The sequence below is a fragment of the Vulpes vulpes genome, chromosome 7, assembly GCF_048418805.1.
Source record: "Vulpes vulpes isolate BD-2025 chromosome 7, VulVul3, whole genome shotgun sequence".
In the NCBI taxonomy this organism is placed as follows: Eukaryota; Metazoa; Chordata; class Mammalia; order Carnivora; family Canidae; genus Vulpes; species Vulpes vulpes.
Genome location: NC_132786.1, coordinates 2,073,728 through 2,096,249, shown reverse-complemented (window position 1 = coordinate 2,096,249; position 22,522 = coordinate 2,073,728). Strand labels below are relative to the sequence as shown.

Below are 22,522 nucleotides of genomic sequence, written 5' to 3'. Positions count from 1 at the left end.
TCTTTCTTCAAACCACTCTGAATTCTGTTCCTGGTCTCTTCCCCCAAATGTAGAGCAGGAATCTCTCTGAGAGTGATTCCTCCAGGTGCTAACCTCTTAGGACATAAGGAGCTCACGCGACTGGAATGTGTTTGCCCCAGTGCTGTGAACTCCTGGGGTCTCCTCGGGCCCAGGCAGCTTCTCAAGCCAGCCACCCTGAGGGAAAAGAAAGAATGTCTAGAGACAGACATGGCCAGGACAGCTCCGAGACCCAGAGCTGCTCCACCTTCTACAGTTCAGAAAGGAGAATGAAAGAAAATGTTAAGAGAGGCTTCCCGGCTCCATCTCCCTGGATGGCAGGCGTTTTTGTTTTTTTTTTTTAACTTCTAAAACTCCTGTTTATTTCCTTGTGTCAACAGTCAGCACAACGTGGACCCCCAGAGGCATTTAACAGAGGCACCCTGAATAAAGAATTCTGAGGCACTTAGGGAGACTCTCTCCTCACCCACCAGGGACTCACTGAACATGGTATAACAGTTGCAATAAATGGGGGGATCCCTGCGTGGCTTAGCAGTTTAGCGCCTGCCTTCGGCCCAGGGCGTGATCCTGGAGTCACGGGACTGAGTCCTGCGGTGGGCTCCCTGCGTGGAGCCTGCTTCTCCCTCTGCCTGTGTCTCTGCTTCTCTGTGTCTCTCTGAAATAAATAAAATCTTTAAAAAAAAAAAAAAACAGTTGCTATAAATGATTCAAAAGCAAGGAGAGTGGAAATGTCTCCTTCAGCCTCCTAAGCTGTGACCCAGGGATGAGAAAATTTCTGATGGAGGCAAATGGATTGAAGAAACTCTCCTTAAAGTTTAGAACCCCTAGAACCCTTTGGAACCATTCTTCATTGGCCCCTATCCTGAGGAATAATGTTTCTTCCAACCTAATCTTGTTAATCAATATTACCAGCAGGAGGCAATGGCTCAGAACACCTCCAAGAACCGCCCCTCAATCACTAACGTTTGGCTTTGAGTTGAGTTCTATCCCCTCAGTGTGCGTGACTAATAGGATGCAGCAAAACAGATGCCATCCAAATTTCTGGCCAAGGCCTTATTGGCTCAGCAGTTTTTACTTTCTGCCTCTTTGGAATGGTTGTTCTCGAGTCACTGCCATGCTGCCGGAGATCCATGCTACATGGAGCGGCCACGTGCTGGTGCTCCAGCCCACAGCTCCATCTGAGCCCCCAGCCACACGCAGCATTAGCTGTGGTGATATGGCTGCACCATCTTGGACATCCAACCAACCCAGGTGAGTTGGCTCTGCAGTGAGCAAACTGCAGATGGCTCCAGTCCCAGCCACCATCTGAGACTCCCGAGAGAGAAGGACACAACTGAGCCATAAACCCACAGAAATAGGAGAGCTATGTTCATCTCCTAGGGCCGCCTTACCACAGCACTACAAACCGCATGGCTTAAACCGATAAAAATTCACGAGAGACACAGAGACGCAGGCAGAGGGAGCTCCCCGCAGGGAGCCTGATGGAGGATTTGATCCCAGGACCCCAGGATCATGACCTGAACCAAAGGCAGACACTCAACACTGAGCCACCCGGGTGCCCCAAAGATCTTATTTTCAAATAAGATCTTTCTTAGGGTGTATTCCTCATTAATATCTACGTACTTTTACAAATGTCAAGGTCTTCATTCTAAGCCTATTCTATTTAAGTATCACAGGCTGAGAGTCGGCAGACTTGTATCCGTCCCTGGGTAGCTGTGTGATTTCAGGCAAATCAACCAGCCTCTCTGGGCATTAGCTGCATCCATTCAACCAACATTTACTAGAATCCTACAATATGTTGGCAGAGGTAGGGGATCAAGAGTTCACAGAGCCCAGTCTCTCATTTCACAGACCAGGAAGGTGAGCCATGGTGGGTTAAAGGAGCCTCCAGTCATAAAGCAGATGTATTCTGATAGTATTCATCTGTTAAATGACGGGTTTGGGGCAAATTTTCTCAAAGGCTTTTTCCAGTCATTACACTGATTCTGATTCTAAAACCATGAATCTCTATTTTACTCATTTTAAATTAAAAAGAAATACTACATTCAATTCAACTGATGCATTCCTGAGACTCAGAAGTTGTGACTGCCAAATTATGTCCCCACAATTTCCTTGACTTTGATGCTTATGAATTACGAAGCCAATGAATAGAAAGTTTCATCAAACCATCAAAAGCTAAAATGACTTTTTTTGTACTTTCAGTTTGCATGACTTCGAAGATCCTGTTTTTACTAATCCCAATAATGGCTTCATACTTTCAAAAGCCCCTAGAATACCTCGTTGTGGCAAAGCTGAATCACAGGGCTCATCTACCAAGAGCTCAGCCTTGGAGAGGCACTCGATGCCTGATTTATTTTTTTATTTTTTATTTTTTAAGATTTTATTTATTTATTCATGAGAGACACAGAGAGAGAGGGAGGCAGAGACACAGGCAGAGGCAGAAGCAGGCTCCATGCAAGGATCCCGACATGGGACTCAATCCTGGGACTCCAGGATCACGCCCTGGACCAAAGGCAGGTGCTTAACCGCTGAGTCACCCAGGCATCCCTTGTTGCCTGATTTAATAGAAAAAATAATAATTTGAGACTAACATGGAAAAAATATGAGTATTCATCATACATACAAGATATATGATATATATGCATATATACATGTACACGCATATGAATATATATCACATACTCATATATCATTTTCTTTGAAAATAGGAAGAGGGGCACCTGAATGGCTCAGTGGCTGAGCGTCTGCCTTCGGCTCAAGTCATGATCCCGGGGTCCTGGGATCGAGTCCCACATCAGGTCCCCCAACAGGGAAACTGCTTCTCCCTCTGCCTGTGTCTCTGCCTCTCTCTGTGTGTCTCTCGTGAATAAATAAATAAAATCTTTAAAAAAAATAAAAACTTGAAAATAGGAAGACATCTCAAATGTGGTATGAATATGTGTTGGAACTGTTTGTTTGAGATGCATATTGGATTCATCCTCCAATTATGCCCAGTGCCAGAGTATGAGACTTAATGACCTGCAGGAGCATTTATATGAATGAATTGCTTTTGGAACTGAAAGGCACGTCATGCAGAATGTAAGTTAACGGTGACACCAAGCATGTGCTGGGTAAGAAGATGTTTTAATAATGCATCAGGAGAAAATCTGGGTAAGTGGGATTAAGATACAGTTTTAGACTCTATGTTCGGCCACCGTAGCAAAACCTGAGAATATGAATCAGAATTAAAGAGTCATAAAATGAGAAAGTGTGTGCTCCCTAGGCAGAGCACGGTATCCATCACCGAGAGCTCCAGGTGCTGGCAGCCTGTGTCAGGAGCACGCAGGGATCATTTCTTTGTTCCTGGACACTCCTAGGCTCCTTGCTCTCTGTTCCCAAATCCTGGTTAAATGCATTTTTATTGCACTTGACCCCCGCGTGGTCATTATTAGTTTATAGCTCATGTCCCTGTCTAGGCTGTGAACATCTGTGGGAGATAAATTATGTCTTAAGTGTCTCGTGAACCCGTGCCTGGGGTACAGAGGTGATCAATGAGCAATCTTTCTCCAGCCCCTCCAGCGACAGCAGCAGAGATGCTGGGGGTGATGCAGACGGGAAGAGGGAGCTGAAATAATGGGGATTTGGAACAGAACAGATTTTTCCTTCCCGGCAGCCACGGGCGTAGCCTAACAAATCTGTTATTCATTCATACATCTCCCCATCCAGCCCCCCTCGGCTGGCGTGGTGCCTTCTGGCCCCAGGCTGCTGGGCACGTCCTCCTGACCCGCCACCTGACGGCGGCCCGAGGGCAGCTGTGTCTCCGGAGCACCTGCCGCAGACTCCGGCCATGAGCACAGGGACAGATCCTTTCTCAACCGCTTCCACCGAGACCAGGAGCAGGACTCAGACGTGGCAGGGATGAAGGAGAGGGACGTTTCCTCGAAGAGTTTTGGAAGCAGAGATCCCACTGCGCCTGGTTGGGACGTACCCCTGCCAGGGGCCTTTCTGCCCTGAAGGGAGGGCCCCCTCCAGCTCTGCCCCGGCTTCACGCCATCTCCTATCCCAGCTGCAGCTCTCTGGGGACCCGCAGACGACAGTGGTTCAGCCCTGGGCCCGAGATCAGGGACAACGTGGGCCTGGGTTTTCTGGGTCCCCGGAGCGTGGTCAGCGATGCCAGGTGCCGGGTGCCAGGTGCCAGCTCCCGCTCTGCACCCAAGGCCGGGAGCCAGCTGGGCGTCACTCGTGAAGGTGCAGCTGGAATTTGCTGGGTGAGACCTCTCCTGCCAAAACCCGAGCTGGCTGCACTGTGGCAGCCTCGTGGGTCCTACTAGAAGCTTCTCCACTAATTGTCTGCTCCTCTCTGCTGTTCTTTGCCAGTGAGCAAATGGGGCCCGACCCGCTCTGCAAACGGCTCTGGGTGGGACCAAACGGATGGCTTGATGGCAGGCGGCAAGTTTTGCAGACTTTCTTCTTTCCTCCCGGTTCCCTTTCCCACTGCTTTCTATTTCAGGCATCTAGGAAGGGCCCAATAACCCTCCGTGGTTCCCCCCGGCCGCCTAGCACTTTCCACATCAGTGTTTCCTTTCATCTTCCTGGGGGGAGAGGTCAGCTTCACTCCTGCCCTTTGCTCCTTCTGGGGTCTGGAGGCTGAAAGCATCTGCGGAGTCCCTGTCTCCCCCAAGGAGGGGAAATGTCGGGACCCTTGCCTGCAGCCCCACCACGGAGAAGAAAAGACCGACAGGAAGAAGGGACAATGCTCTGAGGTTGGCAGTGACCTGGGTGGGCCAGGTCCTTGGATGGGGGCCTTGAGGAATCGCAGAGAGAACGAAGCCTGGGGCTGGGTGCTGGGTGTCACTGTGGGTTAGGCCCTTTCACATCCTAGTATCTTCACTCCATCCTCACAACAGCCTTATGAAGAGGGCGGTATTCCCATTTCACAGATGGGAGCCCAGGGATATTAACAGCATTCCCAGGAAAATGATAGCTCTGAGATAAAAATAGCCCCACCTGCCTGTCTACAAAAACCGTTTTTTCATGTTTCATTTGATTATATTATGAGGAAGTCTCAGAAATTTCAAGAGGTAAAGAATTCTGGTTGTGATTTTTTTTTAAAAGATTTTATTTATTTATTTATTTATTCATTCATTCATTCATTCATTCATTCATTCATGAGAGAGGCAGAGATACAGGCAGAGGGAGAAGCAGGCTCCCTGCAGGGAGCCTGATGGGAGACTTGATCCTAGGACCCCAGGATCATGACCTGAGCCAAAGGCAGATGCTCAACCAGCTGAGCCACCCAGGCGTCCCAAGAACCCCTTTTTAAAAGCAATTCGCCTGAGGGACTTTATGTCTGTTCAATCTAATAATAAAAATATTGGACCCTGAATTTTGTATGTCTTCCTTGTATTTTTTAATTTCATTTTTCCCGTAATTCATTTTTATTGATTTTATTAAAGGATCAGTCTGCAAGGCATTGGGGAAATAAAAAGCAAAACAAAACCGGTCTTTCCCCATCGATGGCTGGAGAAGCCCCATTTAGGGGGAAGCATATAGAACCAGCCTTGTAAAAAAAAAAAATAATAATAATAATAAAAGAACCAGCCTTGTGAGAGGCCACTGGGGAAAACAGGATCCATCCCACCAGAATCCTGTCCTATTCTGACCAGTAGCTGTGGGTTGTGGCCTTGAACAGAGACTCTTAATACTTAATTTTTTTTAACATGTGGCAAAGACACATGGTACAAAATTGGAAAGGCACCCACCCCTCCACCATACGGCTCCTCTTATGGTTATCGGCTTCTCATCTTGCCCCCCCCACACAAGATTTTTCCCCATCTGAGCAGTCAGACAGACCTTCATATGTCCTCTTTCCCTCCCTCTGACCACGGACTTTCAAGTTGTGGCAGCTTTCTTGCCACTTCAGGTGGTGTCACAGCGCGTATCCTCACGCACACGGGAAGGAAGTAATCTTGATAGATGACTCTGCAACTAGATTACTTTCAGGCTCTTGGCAAGACTGTTTTTATTGTCAGTGTCATCAACGTCAGCTCTGTATATTAACATATCTTTTTCTGATTATAAAAGAAATATATGCTTATTATGAAACTCGAGTATCATAACAATCTATAACTCAAATGTAAAAATACCTGTCATCCCTCTGTGCCCTGGTCCTCATCATGACCACGGTGAAGCACTTAGATAATCTTCCAGAGTTGTGTGTGTGCGTGCATGTGCGTGTGACCATAAATGTGTGTATGGATGTATGTGTCTGTATTTATATGTTACATATATATGTATTTAAACAAATGGAATCACGCAGTGTATTCTGTTCCATAACAATTGTCCCTAGATATTAAAGATTACATAGAAAATGCCAGACAAAGGTTCTGATACTACAACAAGAATGACTTAAAATCATCTATTTGTAAAGCGAAGAATTACTGAGAATACATCTCTCCAGATTTCAGACATGTGAAAATTTTGCCAATGTGTAGCCATATGGTTGTATGTTTATTTCCTTAAAGTTCACCCAAAAGGATTGTTCTCATGCAGTATTTATTAAAATGTATGTTTTCTGTCTAACATTATTGAACAAAACAAATATTTCCCTGGCCCAACCTAACCATCTTATTAACTGTAAATTGCATTATCTGAAATGCAATCAATATTCTTCTGGTATACAATGCTCCTAACATATAATTCTAAACCACATTAGTAGAGGGAGAAGGCTGCAGAAGATTTAATGCGCTTTGTCTTGTCTAGCTATTGTTCAGATTTCCTCATCCACACCCCCCGCAGTCTGAATTGAGCATTAATTATCACAGAGAGAAAATGTCACTTTTTTAAAAAACCCACCATTGACAATCGTAGGTCAAGAAATGACACTTTCAGGTTTGGCCCCCCAGATGAAACCGCCCTTCCAAGAACATGCTTTGAGTGTGTTTTCTACTCCAAGTTCTGAGCTGGGGGCTGTGGGTGACACGAAAGTGGTGAGGATGTGGTCTCTGTCTTTGCAGAGATTTCTTAGGATGCGATTTCCCTCTTTCAGAAAGAGTGTAGTGTAAAAGATTCTACTCCTTGGTGATTTAAGCTCATAGACTGGATACCAATTAAGCATTTTTGCTGCTTAGGTGCACATGAAAACCCCCTTCTTGGGGTACCTGCATGGCCCAATCAGTTAAGCATCTGACTCTTGATTTCAGCTCAGGTCATGATATCAAGGTCATGGGATTGAGCCCCGAATCTACCCCCTCCCACCCCACTTGCACATGTGTGTGCTCTCTCTCTCTCAAAAAACAAAAACAACACAAACACAAAAAAACCTTCTCAGTGTAGACATCTCTCACTTCACACAGAATACAATTTTTTAGTTTCCTTAAACTGAATTTCTGCTAAATGAGCCCTTCCGTTGTAAGATCAGACGGGCTTTCCAAAAACTAAACAAAATAAAAGCAGAAAGCACTGTCTGGATATGCAAGAGAAGCATAATTTAAAAAGCAGGTGTCTAAAAATCACACAAAAATGCATGCTTCCCAGTGTGCAGCATCGAGCAAGCACTCAATATATTTTTGCTGTTGAATTAACATATTAATGATACTGATATTGGCAATGCTTTTTGGGTTCCCCTTTGTCCATCAAGGGCTCATCCACTTCCTAAGTCTGACTCAGAAAATGCCAACACAACCATCACTGCGAAAGGAAACATACCCAAAATGATCCAGCACCCCTGACAATAACTATGGGTCTCATTCCCATCCAGTCCCCCTGTGAAAATTGTTGTTTCTGGAGCTTAGGGATTTAGTGAAGTTCTACTTGACCCTTAAACTTCCATATTCAGCTGTGTCTCCAAAGCAGTTTTATAGGTTTTGCTTTAATTCACTTCTAGAATTTACTTTTGTCTTACCAATGTATTTGGTAAGGAGGTAAGCGGGTAGTTGGTTAGTTTCCTAAGGCTGTGGAATTCCAATATCCAAGCCTCAGTGTGAGTGGTCTGATTTCTAGAAACACAGCTTTCTCCAGATCCGTAGATCTGGTGAATCTGACCAACACACACCACCACTGCTCTCACTGGAAAGACGGCTCCGAAGCATCCTGAGTTTTCATCACCATCAGATGATTAGAGATGCCGTAATTGCACAGTCTTATAGTAAATACCCCCTTCCACGTTCAGGTAGATACGTTTAAAACTACAGGAAGTGCCGGATTTAAGAGGACCCACTTTCAAAACAAATTTTGAAATTAACACTAATTCTATGACACATAAACAAACCTTTCTGCTACTTCTTAACTTTTCCCATAGTAGCTTTTATGCTCTTTCCCCTCTTATTCCAGACCTTTATTTAAAAGATCACCTTTAGGGGCCCCTGGGTGGCTTAGTCAGTTAAGTGTCAGACTCAGTTTCTGCGCAGGTCATGATCTTGGGGTCCTGGGATTGAGCCCCGCGTTGGGCTCCACACTCAGCGTGGAGTCTGCTTGAGAGTCTCTCTCCCTCTGCCTCTGCCCCTCCCCCTTCCTCTCTAAATAAAACAAAATAAAAAAATAAAAGGTCACCTTTGTAATTCACCCACACTCTACTTGTGGTGTCAGTTCCCAGCGGGCAACACTGGCCCATGTTCTTTACAATTCAGGTCGGTGCCTGGTGTCTCTCTCTCCCGTCTCTTCCCCTCCCTCCCCTTTCTGCATGCAGCTCCAGAAGGCAGTGGTGGCCCAGCCTTTTCCTAGTTATCTCTGTTTTTCTGTTCCCCCTCAAACTTTATAGACAAAAGCCTATGTCCAGTGGACACCTCGGAGTCTGTGAAGAAAAAAAATCCTGAGCTCTACTAGTTGCCAAAAGAAGAAAATCACTTAAGCTACTCTGTATAATTTGCCATAACATTCAAGTTTACAGGGAAACTTAAGGGAAGTTATAAAGCTTCCCTTAGCAAGAGAAGTCTGTAGAAATTCTGAGACAGTCAACTGACACCATCATCACACAAACCCCAACCTCTCTCTCTCACACACACACACTCACGCACACATACATTCAGCTTATGAGGTGTCAAGTCTACAGAGTTTCAAATGACGTCAGCCACAGCTACTACAGTTTTATGGGCTGGCAAAAGCTGGAGATGAAGAGCCCAAAGTGTTTTAAGCAGTTCGGTACCACAATTTCCTGCCAGGATATCCCCCCACAGTTAAATTCTCCTCTCTGCTTGACCAGGGTCCCCCCAGCAGGTCCTAGATCCTTCCTCCAGAACTTTCCTATTGTACTTGATGCTATCAGTTACCAAGGTCTACACATGATGGTTTTTTTAAAAAAGAGGAGACGTAGGAAGTGAATCATTATAAGGTTGGTTTGGTGGGGAGTAAAGATGGGAGCTCTTGTTCTAGCTTTGGCATATTATCATAGGTTGGAAAAAGAAACGTGGGAGTCCTAACCCCCAATACCTTGGAATGGGGCCTTATTTGGAATTAGGATTTTTGCAGATGTGAGTTGTTAAGATGAGGTCATATCAGGGTAGAGTAGGTTTTTAATCCACTATGACTGGTGTCCTTACCAGAAGAGGGAAGACTACCATGTGAAGACAGACACACAAGGGAATGTCATGTGATGATATGACAGAGGCAGAGATGGGAGGGATGTGACTGCAAGCCAAGAAACACCAAGAGTTTCCAGCCACATCAGAAATGGGAGGAGGCAAGGAAGGATTCTACCCAGAGTCTCAAAGAGAACTTGACCTGGGGATCCCTGGGTGGCGCAGCGGTTCAGCGCCTGCCTTTGGCCCAGGGCGCGATCCTGGAGACCCGGGATCGAATCCCACGTCAGGCTCCCGGTGCATGGAGCCTGCTTCTCCCTCTGCCTGTGTCTCTGCCTCTCTCTCTCTCTCTCTCTGTGACTATCATAAATAAATAAAAATTAAAAAAAAAAAAAAAAAAAAGAGAACTTGACCTGACCCTGGGGCGCCTGGGTGGCTCAGTGGTTGAGTGTCTGCCTTTGGTTCAGGGCATGATCCCAGGGTCCTGGGATCGAGTCCCATATTAGGCTTCCCGTGAGGAGCCTCTTCTCCCTCTTCCTATGTTTTTGCCTCCCTCTCTGTGTCTCTCATGAATAAATAAATAAAATCTTAAAAATAAAAAAAAGGTGAGTCTACCTACAGTATTCTGAAGGTAAGTTGACCTTTACCACTTTCTAGAAGGTCTAGGTGTCTGTTTACACCAACTGCATTGACCTTGAGATTTTGCCTCCATCTATCTTTGCTTTAAATTTCACAAGGAGTCCTCACTTCGGCAGCACATATACTAAAACTATTACGGTACAGAAAAGATTAGCATGGCCCCTGCGCAAGGATGACATGCAAATTCATGAAGAGTTCCATATTTAAAAATAAAATAAAATAAATTTCACAAGTAATTTGTAAACATATTCTCCATTTAAAAGATTCAAATGGGGGCACCTGGGTGGCTCAGTCAGTTAAGCGTCTGCCTTCTGCTTGTATCATGATCCCAGCGTCCCGAGATCGAGCCCCACATTAGGCTCCCCGTCCAGTTGTCTGCTTCTTCCTGTGCACCCCACCCTGCTCATGTTCTCTCTCTCTCTCTCTCTCTCTCAAATAAGTCAATAAAATCTTTAAATAAATAAAAGATTCAGAGGATACTAGAGCATGTAGGAGAAAAGGTGAAAATCCCCTCCCTTCACCCCATTCCCACCCTCCTCCCCAGGGGTGGCCACTGTTAGCCACAGGTCTGGCCTGTTGAGAGCTTTCCCTGTGCATTTCCACACTCACACATGTTCATAAGCACACAGAGAGTATGTAAAATATCACTCTCTTTCTAACCCTACGCCTCCAAAAGCCTATAGGTTGTCCTTCCTCCCAAACACAGCCTATATATTCAATCTGAACTTTATCACAGAGTAAGATCTTCACATTATGCTCTTAGAATTTCGAGCTGTTATGATTTAGGCAGGGGATGCATTAGAAACTATTTGTAGGGATCCCTGGGTGGCACAGCAGTTTAGCGCCTACCTTTGGCCCAGGGCGCGATCCTGGAGACCCAGGATCGAGTCCCACATCGGGCTCCCGGTGCATGGAGCCTGCTTCTCCCTCTGCCTATGTCTCTGCCTCTCTCTCTCTCTCTCATAAATAAATAAATAAATAAATAAATAAATAAATAAATATCATAAATAATATTGACTATCATATCATAAATAATATCATAAATAAATAAAAATTAAAAAAAGAAACTATTTGTAAATATCCTTTAAATAAGTGACTATCATAAATAAATAAAAATTTAAAAAAAGAAACTATTTGTAAATATCCTTTAAAAGCAATTTGCAGGGACGCCTCGGTGGCTCAGCGGTTAAGTGTCTGCTCTCTCTGTCTCTCATGAATAAATAAAATTTAAAATAAATAAATAAAAGCAATTTGCAGGGCGCCTGGGTGGCTCAGTCGGTGAAGCATCTGCCATCGGCTTGGGCCATGATCTCAGGGTCCTGGGATCGAGCCCCACATCGGGCTTCCTGCTTAGCAGGGAGTCTGCTTCTCCCTCTGCCTCTGCCCCTACTCTCCCTCGCTCTTGCTCTTGCTCGCTCTCTCTCAAATAAATCAATCTTTAAAAAAATAAATAAAATTAAAAATAAAAGCAATTTTCATTTAACTCTAGGGCACTCTCATTACACAACTATGTGCACTATAATGCAGGTCCCAGGACAAATGAAAACAGATGTTGTAGACAAGAGGTGAGCCATACCTCTGAAGCTAAGAGCAATGAAGTCCATGTTTGCCATGAGAGAAAAGTTGAAAATGCTTATGAATGCAGTTTATTATTTCGATCATGTCTACAAGTTCAGGGACTAGGGCAAAAAGTTTCCAAACTGAGTATGGGCTTTATGAACATTCTATGAGCAACAAATGGAACCTACTATGAAAACTGTTCCCTTCTTTGTCTTAGGACACAGGACCTCTTTTGCTTGTTCTGGGCTTGCAAGCCCCCCCCCCCTTTTTTTTAAGCAGGCTCTATGACCAACATGGGACTTGAACCTTGAACTCATAACCCTGAGATTGAGAGTCAAATGTTCCAGAAACTGAGCCAACCAAGTGCACCCCCAGTGTCTTTCTTATATCCTTTACCATTCACTCTCTGCAGGCAGTCCACTGCCTACGCCCTTTCTGAACATGTGTTGGCTTTGACCTTCCCCGGAGCTGCAATGGATCACGCATGCATGCCATCTCCCGACCAGACTGCCTGGCTCGGACTTCCCTGCTCTAAGCCGTCTGGCACCCTAGTGTCCTTGATAACTTCCAGGCCCAAATTTTTATCATGCTATAGGAGGTGAAGTGGGCTGGACACTTTTCTGGGGTAAAGATTTGAGGTTCCAACTAGTTTTCATGAGAAAAATGTGTCCTTGCCTTCAGGTGCTCAGTGGGTCCCTTCCTCATGGCCCGGCTGACTCTCCATCTGTGAATCCCTGGGAATTGCATGTAATGAGAGTTAAGTCTAGTTTTATGGGGAAGGAGATCCATAAATTTCCACCACATTCCCAAGGGCATTCTTGACTCCACAAAAAAAGGGTATAAGAACCTTTAAATATTAGAATATCTTCATTTATTTATTTATTTATTTATTTATTTATTTATTTATTTTTATTTATTTATTTTTTTAGAATATCTTCTGAATGTCAACACTGGTCAAAGGTCAGATTTAATTTGGCCACTCATTCATTTATCCATTACAATAAAGGTGGGGATGCGGGGGGCACCTGGCTGGCTCAGTCAGTAGAGCAGGCAACTCTTGACCTCAGGATTGTAAATCTGAGCCCCACATTGGGTGTATGGATTACTTAAAAATAATCCTTAAAAGATAAAAAAAATAAAAAATAAAGGTAACAGGACCATAAACTGTCCTTCAGAAGGATCAGGGTAGATCGCAAGATGAGGATGCCCCTGTAGAGTCAAGGCTTCTTGGGGAAATGCTGTGGTTGACCTATGGTTCCTGGTTATGACCTTGGCTTTTTATTAGCAGGTTGTTTTCAATTTGCTTCATTTTTCCCCATAACACTTCCTAACATGCTATGTCTTCCGTTATTTATTTTTCTTTTATTGTCTGCCTTCCTCCATTGAGCTACAAATTCCATGAGGATAGTAGGAACTCAATCCATTTCTGCTGAATGAATGAATGATGCATTCCGCCGCCATCCAGTGGGACTCTCCATGTCACCTGTAACTTTATCTCAGTCTCTGGCCACATCTAAGTTCATCCAGACTCACTGGCCTCAGCTCTGCCCCTTCCTCCCCTTGGTCACTGCTACCACCACCATTTTTATTTTGCCCAGTGACCCATGAATTAGCCTCCTAAATCGTCTCCCTGCCTTAGCCCTTCCCTTGGTATATTTTAAATTGCGACCTCATGTGAACTCCTAAAAATATCACTTGGATAATGTATCTCCTCGCCCCCCACCAAAATAATAAAAATAAATAAATAAAAAGGAAGTGACCGCAAATGGCTCTAAAAAAACAAGATTATAACTTCTTCTTTGGACCTCTCTCTTTTCTTTTTTTCTAATTTTTCTACATGAAAGTTATCCTCTTTTTATTAGAAAAGGTTATTGAAGAGAAACCCCCAAAATGGTTCCCTCATGCCACAGCATGGAGAGCCTGCCCTCACCTGCCCTGCATGCCCTCACCTGCCCTGCCGGCCTCCCCCTTCCAGGCACTGATGACACTGAACTCTGACCTGAACCTCAGGGACAGAGTCTCCCTCAGATCTCATGAAAGGAAACCAGATGGGTCAGGACAATACCAAGGGCATGGGGGGCAGCAGACAGGCAGATGGAAGCCATATGTTGGAGTCACACATCTGACCAAGCAAGAACCCCCAAAGGCAAACACTTGAGGTCTCAGTTACATTACTCACTCCTGCGTTCTGAAACTCTTTCTTCTCACTCCATTAGACTTCATTTGAATTTGGAGCCTTGTGCTGATTTTTCTCATTGCTTACTTTTTTAATGCCAGTATGGTTATTGTGCTTTCCTACTCAATAAACCATAAGAAATCTAAAATGCAAGCCCTCCTCTGAGGATAAACGCAATTGATTTTTTAATCCATTTGGATTCACCAGAAACAACTGCCTTTTAACACTCATCTGAACTCCTACCTAATTATTTTTAGGGCTTTGGGCTAGAAAGCAAATTGCATTATGTTTCTTCTAAAAGTATATACTTACAGAACCATCTGTAATCCCTTCAAAGCCATCTTCGAAAGTCACTACTGGAATACATATTGTTATAAATTCTATTAGATCATAGAATGACAGGGCTGGAAGTGATCTAGAGAACTGACAGATCCCTACTGTCTTCAAAACCACATCTTTACGAAGCCAGGAAGTAAAGGACAAAACGTGCGCACTCCAAAAATTTCTTCTGGCTTCCATCTCCCCAAGCCATAAAAATATTTTCATGTAGAATGAGATCGAATCCATAAGCATTTAAATTTCCAAAGGGAAAGAGGGAAGACTTTTCCAGGGCTAGGACCCTTGACTATTCCCCTTACGGTGCACATCTGCAGGAGTCACGTGCAAATACTCAGAGGCCAGCCCCACCCTTCCCAGTCCTATGTTGTCACCAGCTCATCGGACCGGGGAGCCACCAGGAGCCAAATCCAACTCAACCAAGTTGACCCCCACCCAAGCTCCCACGACAGAAGCCACCAGAAAGAAAGGACAGGCTTTGTGAATTTATACCAAAACACTGGCCGGACTCATTCTAACTTGAACAGATGCTAAGAAGCATTTGTTCATATAGTAAAAGCAAGTCAGGTGCTATCCTAAAATGCAATGTGCATTAGAAGCCCCCATCTCCCTCTTGTCGCCCTTACCCACTCCATACCCGCTTTTCCACTTTGCTCTTGGGACCTTGAGTCCTTTCTAGAACTTCCACCTCCCTTCAGGAGGAAAAACAGCCATGGTTCATTTAGTTGGCTTGAGTTCTTTGAGCGCCTTACTGCACTCGCTGCAGCCACACTTTACATGGATGTTTTCCTGTGATCTTCACAACAGGACTCTGATGTGCATCCCATGATGATCCTCATCCAGCTGGTACAGGATCTGAGGCACAGAGGCGTTCAGTAATTTGCCCAAGGTCACAAAGCTAGTAAGTAGTAGATGGAGCAGAGACTTGACCCCAAAGGTCCAACCTTAGTGGCCATGCTCTTAGGCTTCCTTGTTCAGCCTTCTCACAGGCCTGGATGCCTCCTAGCACGGACAGCAGTGGTGCTCAGTGTTAGGAAGAAGTAGAAGGTGCTGTGATGTATATAAGGAGAGAGCCTGACCCGCTCTGGGGTCAGGAATAACTTCTCTAAGCGTGAGGCATGAGTGGGGCCAGCAGATAGGAGAGTCCGCCATGGAAAGAGTTAGGAAGGAATGTTTCAGTCCATGAAATCATTCATTCATTCTTGGTTTGATGCTGACCTGTGAGCCACTGCCTCTTTCTTGGAAGCACTGGCACCTGCAGCCTATTCCCTAAAATACTATTGACCCCTGTGCTGGGGTCACCATTAACCTAGGGAATCGAGAGCTCCCGGAGATTGGCAAATGGATGAGGACACCTTTCTTTCTTCCTGAGATTACACGAAAGCCACTGGGCAGGTGAGGCCAGCTCCAGATGGAGGTCCTTCACTTTGCCTACTGGTTGCTAACACTCTTCAAGGAAAGAGGCCAAAAAAAAAAAAAAAAAAAGGAAAGAGGCCAAGTGCCCCTGACTCTTGATGGACTCAGTGCACAGTGACGGCTGAGTTCGAGTATTGCTCTCTGCCACCGAGTTCTGGGGAGGGAGTTACCCCAGGGGACAAGTGGAAGTGATGGTTCAGCCAAGTACTCCACCCTGCCAGCCTCCCTGGGAGCATCCAGTGTTTGATTTACAGACCTGAAAATCAGACAACGCCACAGGCTTCAGTGATAACGCATCCTGTTGTTCTAGGTAGTGGTTGCATGGGCATGCTCACTATAAAAGTTCTACTCGCACCTTATATCTTTCTTATACTTGAATTTAAGTTTATTTAAAACATCAGGCAAATTCTGGAAAACAGCATAGAGGTTCCTCAAAAAGTTGAAAATAGAACTACCCTACGACCCAGCAATTGCACTACTGGGTATTTACCCCCAAAATACAAATGTAGTGATCCAAAGAGGCACCTGCCCCCCAATGTTTAGAGCAGTAATCCCCACAATAGCCAAACTGTGGAAAAAGCCTAGATGTCCATCGACAGATGAATGGATAAGGAAGATGCAGTGTATACATATATATATATATATAGTAGTGTGTGTGTGTGTATATATATATATATATATATATTTTTTTTTTTTTACATCGGACTACCACTCAGCCATCAAAAAAATGAAATCTTGGGGCATCTGGGTGGCTTAGTGGTTGAGCATCTGCCTTTGGCTCAGGTTCTGGTCCCAGGGTCCTGGGATCAAGTCCCACATTGGGCTCCCTGTGGGGAGCCTGCTTCTCCCTCTGCCTATGTTTCTGCCTCTCTCTGTGTCTCTCATGAACAAATATAATCTTAAAAAAAGAGAAATCCTGCCATTTGCAACAATGTGGATAGAATTGGAGGGTATTATGGTCAGTGAAATAAGTCAATCAGAAAAAGATAATCATCATATGATCTCACTCGTGGAATTCAGGAAACAAAACAGAAAAAAAAGAGAAAAGAAACAAAACAGAGGATCGTACGGGAAGAGAGGGAAAAATGAAACAAGATGAAATCAGAGAAAGAGACAAATCATAAAAGATCCTTTTTTTAAAAAATTCATTTATGATAGTCACACAGAGAGAGAGAGAGAGAGGCAGAGACACAGGCAGAGGGAGAAGCAGGCTCCATGCAGGGAGCCCAATGTGGGATTTGATCCCGGGTCCCCAGGATCGCGCCCTGGGCCAAAGGCAGGTGCTAAACCGCTGCGCCACCCAGAGATCCCAAAGATTCTTAATTATAGAAAACAAACTAAGGGTCCTAGAGGGGAGGTGGGTGGGGTGATGGGGTAAGTGGTTGCTGTATAAGACTGATGAATCACTGACCTCTACCTCCGAAACCAATAACAATATATGTTAATTAACCGAATTTAAATTAAAAAATAAACAATACAAAAGCAATAAAAGAAATATCACAAAGTAATTAAAGTTTGATTCCTAACATGTTTATCATTCTATATATTATGGATATGTAAAACGATCAACAAATTATTTTACATATCTATATATACATGCAAATTAAATAAACATCTGTCAAGAAAAAACAAGTAAATAAGACATCAGGCAACGCGGTTTACTTCCTGATTATTGTTAGCATTATAGGAAAAGAAACTATTTGAGCTGGAAGAAAATGTGAGAGCAACTAATACAGCGTTTGCTTAAGTGTATTCCATGGAGCCCTGGCCCCGAGACATGTTCTGTCAAGAAGAAACAGATCATGGGTCCAATAAACTTAGGACCCATAAATGCTGCAGACTATTTCTTTTAGGGATTCACAATTTTGGCTCCAAAACCAACTTCATTGGCCTCCACACCCCATAAATAGTCTCCATACCAGTATCACCACGCTGTACTGGAACAGGCACTAGTATCCACCCAATGGCACAAGCCTGAAACCAGGGAATTGTTTCTAACTACGCTCTTTCCCTTATTTCTTGCCATTACATGTCCAGAATTGTTCTGACTCATCCACTTTTGCTCCATTTTCACACCCATCACCCAACATGACCAGCACCTCTCCTCTAAAGTATTACAGGCCTCCTAACAGGTCAGCCGGGAGGGTCTCTGTAAAAACATGAAACATCACTCCTCTAGTTAAAATTCTCAACAGCTTTTTTTTTTTTTTTTATGATTTTATTTATTTGAGAGAAAGAGCAGGGAGAGGAGGGCAGAGGGAGAAGCAGACTCCCTGCTGAGCAGGGAGCCAGACATGGGTCTCAATCCCAGGACCCTGAGATCACGACTTGAGCTGAAGGCAGATGCTTAACCTGAGCCATCCAGGCGCCCCTCTCTATAGCTTTTTGTCTCCCCTAGGATAAAGTCCAAAATCGCACCAAAGGCTTTCAAGTTCCGCAATGATCTAGCTTTAGGCCTGACTTTCTCTGATTTCTCCAGCATTCCACGCATGTCCTCTCACTTAGAGAGTATTTATTTGTTCTTGTCTCTGCCACCTCCACCCTTAACCTGGGCATCTCCCACCCCTGAGGGCTCCCCTGCCAGCACTCTTGACTGCCCATCACGGCTCCCCTGGAACCAGCCACGGTTTGCTCTTCTGCACACACACACACACACACACACACACACACACACTCCACCAGGCCGTGTCTTGGCTGGAGTGCTCAGCCTCTCTCATGATGCCTGGCTTAGGAGGCATCCAATAAATGCTTCTGAATAACTAATAATATTGGAGGTAAAATAAAATGTAAAACCTCTTTTACACTTTATGTAACTCAGGATTTCCTAAACAAATGTGCCCATACAATTCCTTCTCATTGAACCTCACCAAACTTGCGCTTCTCAGAATATCTGGAGGCAGGGGAGACAAATCCAGTCCAAGTCTCTCATTTTACAGAAGATTCTGAGATCCAGACTGGTGAAAAGAGCTACCTAGAGTCACTTAGTACATTAGTGCTTGAAGGAGCACAGTTTATTCTCAAGAAATCACCTACAGCATAGTAAAATTTAACTATTTTTACACTACTCGGAGCTGTTTTAAAGTTAAGAAACCGCACAGAAATTAGAAATCCTAATTAAGATAAGAGGGAACAGTCAGGCAAGGAGGGTGGGAAGCTGCTTTTTCATCACTCGTATTGAAATAAAGTTGATTTACTAAAGAGTTGAATGAAATGAAGAGCAAAACCTAAAAGGAAATGTAGGTGAATATTTAACGGAATTATCAACAAGAACCTTAAACTTAAAAGCAGTGGAAGAAACCAGGTAAGAGATGTGACAAATAAAAACTAAAAATAACCTGAACTGTCTCATTCCTCTGTGTGGCCCACCTGGCAGATACAATGCTTCTTTCTCTGGCTGTATGAACGTCAGCTATACGGTTGACCCTTGAGCATCTCAGGGGTTAGAGGCATCAATCCCCTGCCCCCCACCACACCCTGTCCAAGATCTGCATATAACATTTTTTTTTACATTTATTTCTTTATTTGAGAGAGAGAGAAAGAAAGAAAGAGAACACACACGAGCGGGAGGGGCAGAGGGAGAGGGAGAGAGAATCCAAAGCAGGCACCTTGCTGAGCACGGAGCCCACTGGGGGGGGGTTCGATCTCATGACCCCAAGATCATGACTGGTAGGATGCCCAACTGATTGAGTCACCCAGGAACCCTGCATATAACTTTTGGCTCCCCCAAAACTGAACTACTAATAGCCCACTGTTGACCAGAAGCCTTACTGATAACATAACAGTTGATTAACACTTATTTTGCACGTTGCATGTATCATGTATTGTATTCCTACAATAAAATGAGCTAGAGGGAAAGAAACGTTATTAAGAAAATCATCAGAAAAGGAAAATACATGACAGTACCGTATTTTAAAAGAGATCTATCTATAAGGGGACCTGCGTGGTTCAAACCTGTGTTGTTCAAGGGCCAACTGTATTCCACTGGAAAGCTTTAAAGAAAAAAGGAAGTATCATTAGCATAAGTCCAGGAAAATAGAAAAGCAGCAGGAAAGGAAAAGAGGATACAGATGCAAAGTTGGTCAGTTATTAAAATTAAACCTCTGGAGAATCAAACTCAATGGTCACTAATGAGCAAATTCAAACAAATCTTTATTGAGTAGGCCTGACGTGCTGGGCATTAGATGATGGGCCTTTGAGCCCAGCGGTAGTATCTCCGGGGGACAGAAAGGTGTGGGGTGAGAAGCAGTGTTTTGGCACATGAGCATTTAGTGTTTTAAGCTCAGAGAAGGTACCTGCTCCATTATTTATAGTATGTGGCCCTGGGGGATGTTACTTTCTGATTTACGGATCCGGTGGAATTGTTTTGAGGGTAAAATGAGATAATACTAGCAAAGATCTTAGCACAGTGCTGGCAGGGAGGTAGATCTCAGTAAAACTTTTTTTTTTTAGATTTTATTTACCCACTCATGAGAGACACACACAGAGAGGCAGAGACACAGGCAGAGGGAGAAGCAGGCTCCTTGTAGGAAGCCCGATGCAGGACTCGATCCCAGGACTCCGGGATCAGGCCCTGAGCCAAAGGCAGAAGCTCAAGTGCTAAGCCACCCAGGCGTCCCCTCAAGGAAGCATTTAAAGAGAGCTGGCTTAACCTGGGCATGGCGGGTGTAGACCATTTCTAAAAAGATCAAGTGCTAAAAACTCTCACCTTGCCCCACCACTCCCACCCCATTAACTTCTTTGGTCAGCAGTTGTCCTGAATTTCATGTTAATTCCTTCAGGAACGTAGGGGAGGAAAAAGCTTTTCCTCCACTCTTTCGTGGTTAGCGTCTCGGAGTCTGTGAGCTGCTGTGACAAGCCAGTAGTAAGAGAAGAAAACAGGGGATTTGCGCATGTAGCAGCGCTCATACTCCAGGGAGTGCTCAGGGACCAGTAACTCTAAGGGGTGGTTAGAGTTTGGAATTTAAAGGAAGCGGAGAAAAGGATGCTGGGGGAGGAGCAAAAAAGCTTCTTTAGGAAAGGCAAACAGGTTTTCAGGAGAACAAACAGGAGATAACAAAGTTCGTGATAATATTTGTCTACACAAGTTTAAGGGGTCTTTCGGTCTTCTGAAAGGCCATAAAACTCTCCCAGAGAGGGTATTTAAGAGTAGACACTCCCCAAAGAGGGAATTTATGGCAGCCTTATTTCCCAGGAGTGGCTGCTTCTGGCCAGATAAAGGAAACTCTGAGAAGTCTACTTTCTTCATCTGTTCCTTCTCAATTGCCTTCAGTTCAAAACGATTTTATGTCAAAGTGACATATTTGGAGGTGACACACCCTGATTCCCTTCACGTCCAATTAGTATTAGAAACGGGGAGAAAAAGCTCATGTGTTCTACCGATTTCTAAAGATAAAGGTAACAGTAACACAATATAAATGAGATAATATAAAGAAAAGTGGAAATTGTACAAGCTACAATGATTACTACCATATAAACTCCCACCTTAGTCAAAAGAAAAAATTCTAAAATTAATAAGGATGTCACTAGAGTAAATGCAGGTTTCGACCACATTATGAATACCGTCCTTCCATGAATGTAAAAAATATCACTGAATCAGGTAACCCAGACTTCAGAATTTGCTCGTTTTTTTGCATGTACATTTTTAGTAGTACAATTTTAAAATCCTAGTATCTTAGTTTCTCCATTTTTCCGAATTTCTCATCCCACCCCCAACATTTCCAATTTCCCAAGTTTTTCTCACTAATCACAATAGGTGATTAGGAAGTCAGCTCAAGCCTTTTTCTGACAATTTCCTGGTTTTGTCTCTATAGGAAGAAAGAACAGTAAGTTAGAAGGAAGACCCTAAGAAGTATGTTGAGTAAGAATTTTAGTTTTATGACTAAGTGCAGGAAATCTGTCAAAGTTTCCCCAAAGGATTTTTTTTTAATTTAAAAAAAAAAGGCAAAACTATCTTTAGGCGAAGGAAAAAGCAGATGATGCCAATATTCCTAAGGGCTCATTTATTAAATCTATTTCATAGTTTGGTTTCTGGGACGTAATTCCTATGTGTCACCTAAAACTAAAAGTTCAGCCCCACATCCTCATCGAAACTGTCTCCCTTAAAAAAAAAACAACTTCGCGTTTTCCTTGGCAAAGCCTTTTATGTGCAAAATACCTCGTGGGCCATCTCCTCAGTTTGGCCTTAAACTTTCACGATACAGATTCAGAGCTTTAAAAGGTCACCGGTAATTTTGCATTTTCCCGATCAGTTCTTGAGAAGAAATACCCCGGGCTCCTGTAGGGAGTCGAGAAAAGAGGTAATTTATGAGATCTAAACTGCTCGGGAACTCCCAGAACCGGGTTTTTTATTTAGCACACACGCGAGGTTCCCGGGTGGAGGGGGCCTTGCTGGAGCACCTGCTTCCCTCCCTCGCCCTCGCGTCCCTAACCGCCGGCGACGTGGGGGTAGACGCTCCGCCTCCGGGAGGAAGGGGCTCCTGAGGGTGAGGGGAGGCCGCGAGGGGCGCCTGCGGCCGGGCCAGGACCCGAGCCCCGCGCAGCCTGCAGGCGCCGACGCCAAACCCACCGGACCCGGACGGCCCGGGCCCCGCCAGCACCGCCCGCACCGCCCCTCCCGCCCCGGGCGCCCCGCAAGCAGGCCCCGCGGCCCCGCCAGCACCCCCCACCCACGAGCACCACCTCCCCCCGGGTGCTCCCCGCCAGCACCGGCCCCCGACCGGGCGAGCACCGACCCCCGGCGAGCACCACCCCTCCCCCCAAGGTGGTCCCCCGAGCACCGCCCCCTGCTCCGCCCCCAGCACCGCCCCCCGGCACCGCCCCCAGCACCGCCCCCAGCTCCGCCCCCAGCACCGCCCCCAGCTCCGCCCCCCAGCACCGGCCCCGG

General features: G+C 44.9%; 1 non-coding gene across 1 annotated transcript; it reads left to right on the top strand.

Moving 5' to 3' along the window:
- The first annotated feature begins 10,251 nt into the window (after positions 1-10,251).
- LOC112934856 (U6 spliceosomal RNA) lies at positions 10,252-10,358 on the top strand. The gene has a single exon (XR_003238065.1). It is a non-coding gene; the product is annotated as a U6 spliceosomal RNA (small nuclear RNA).
- Positions 10,359-22,522: the final 12,164 nt, after the last annotated feature.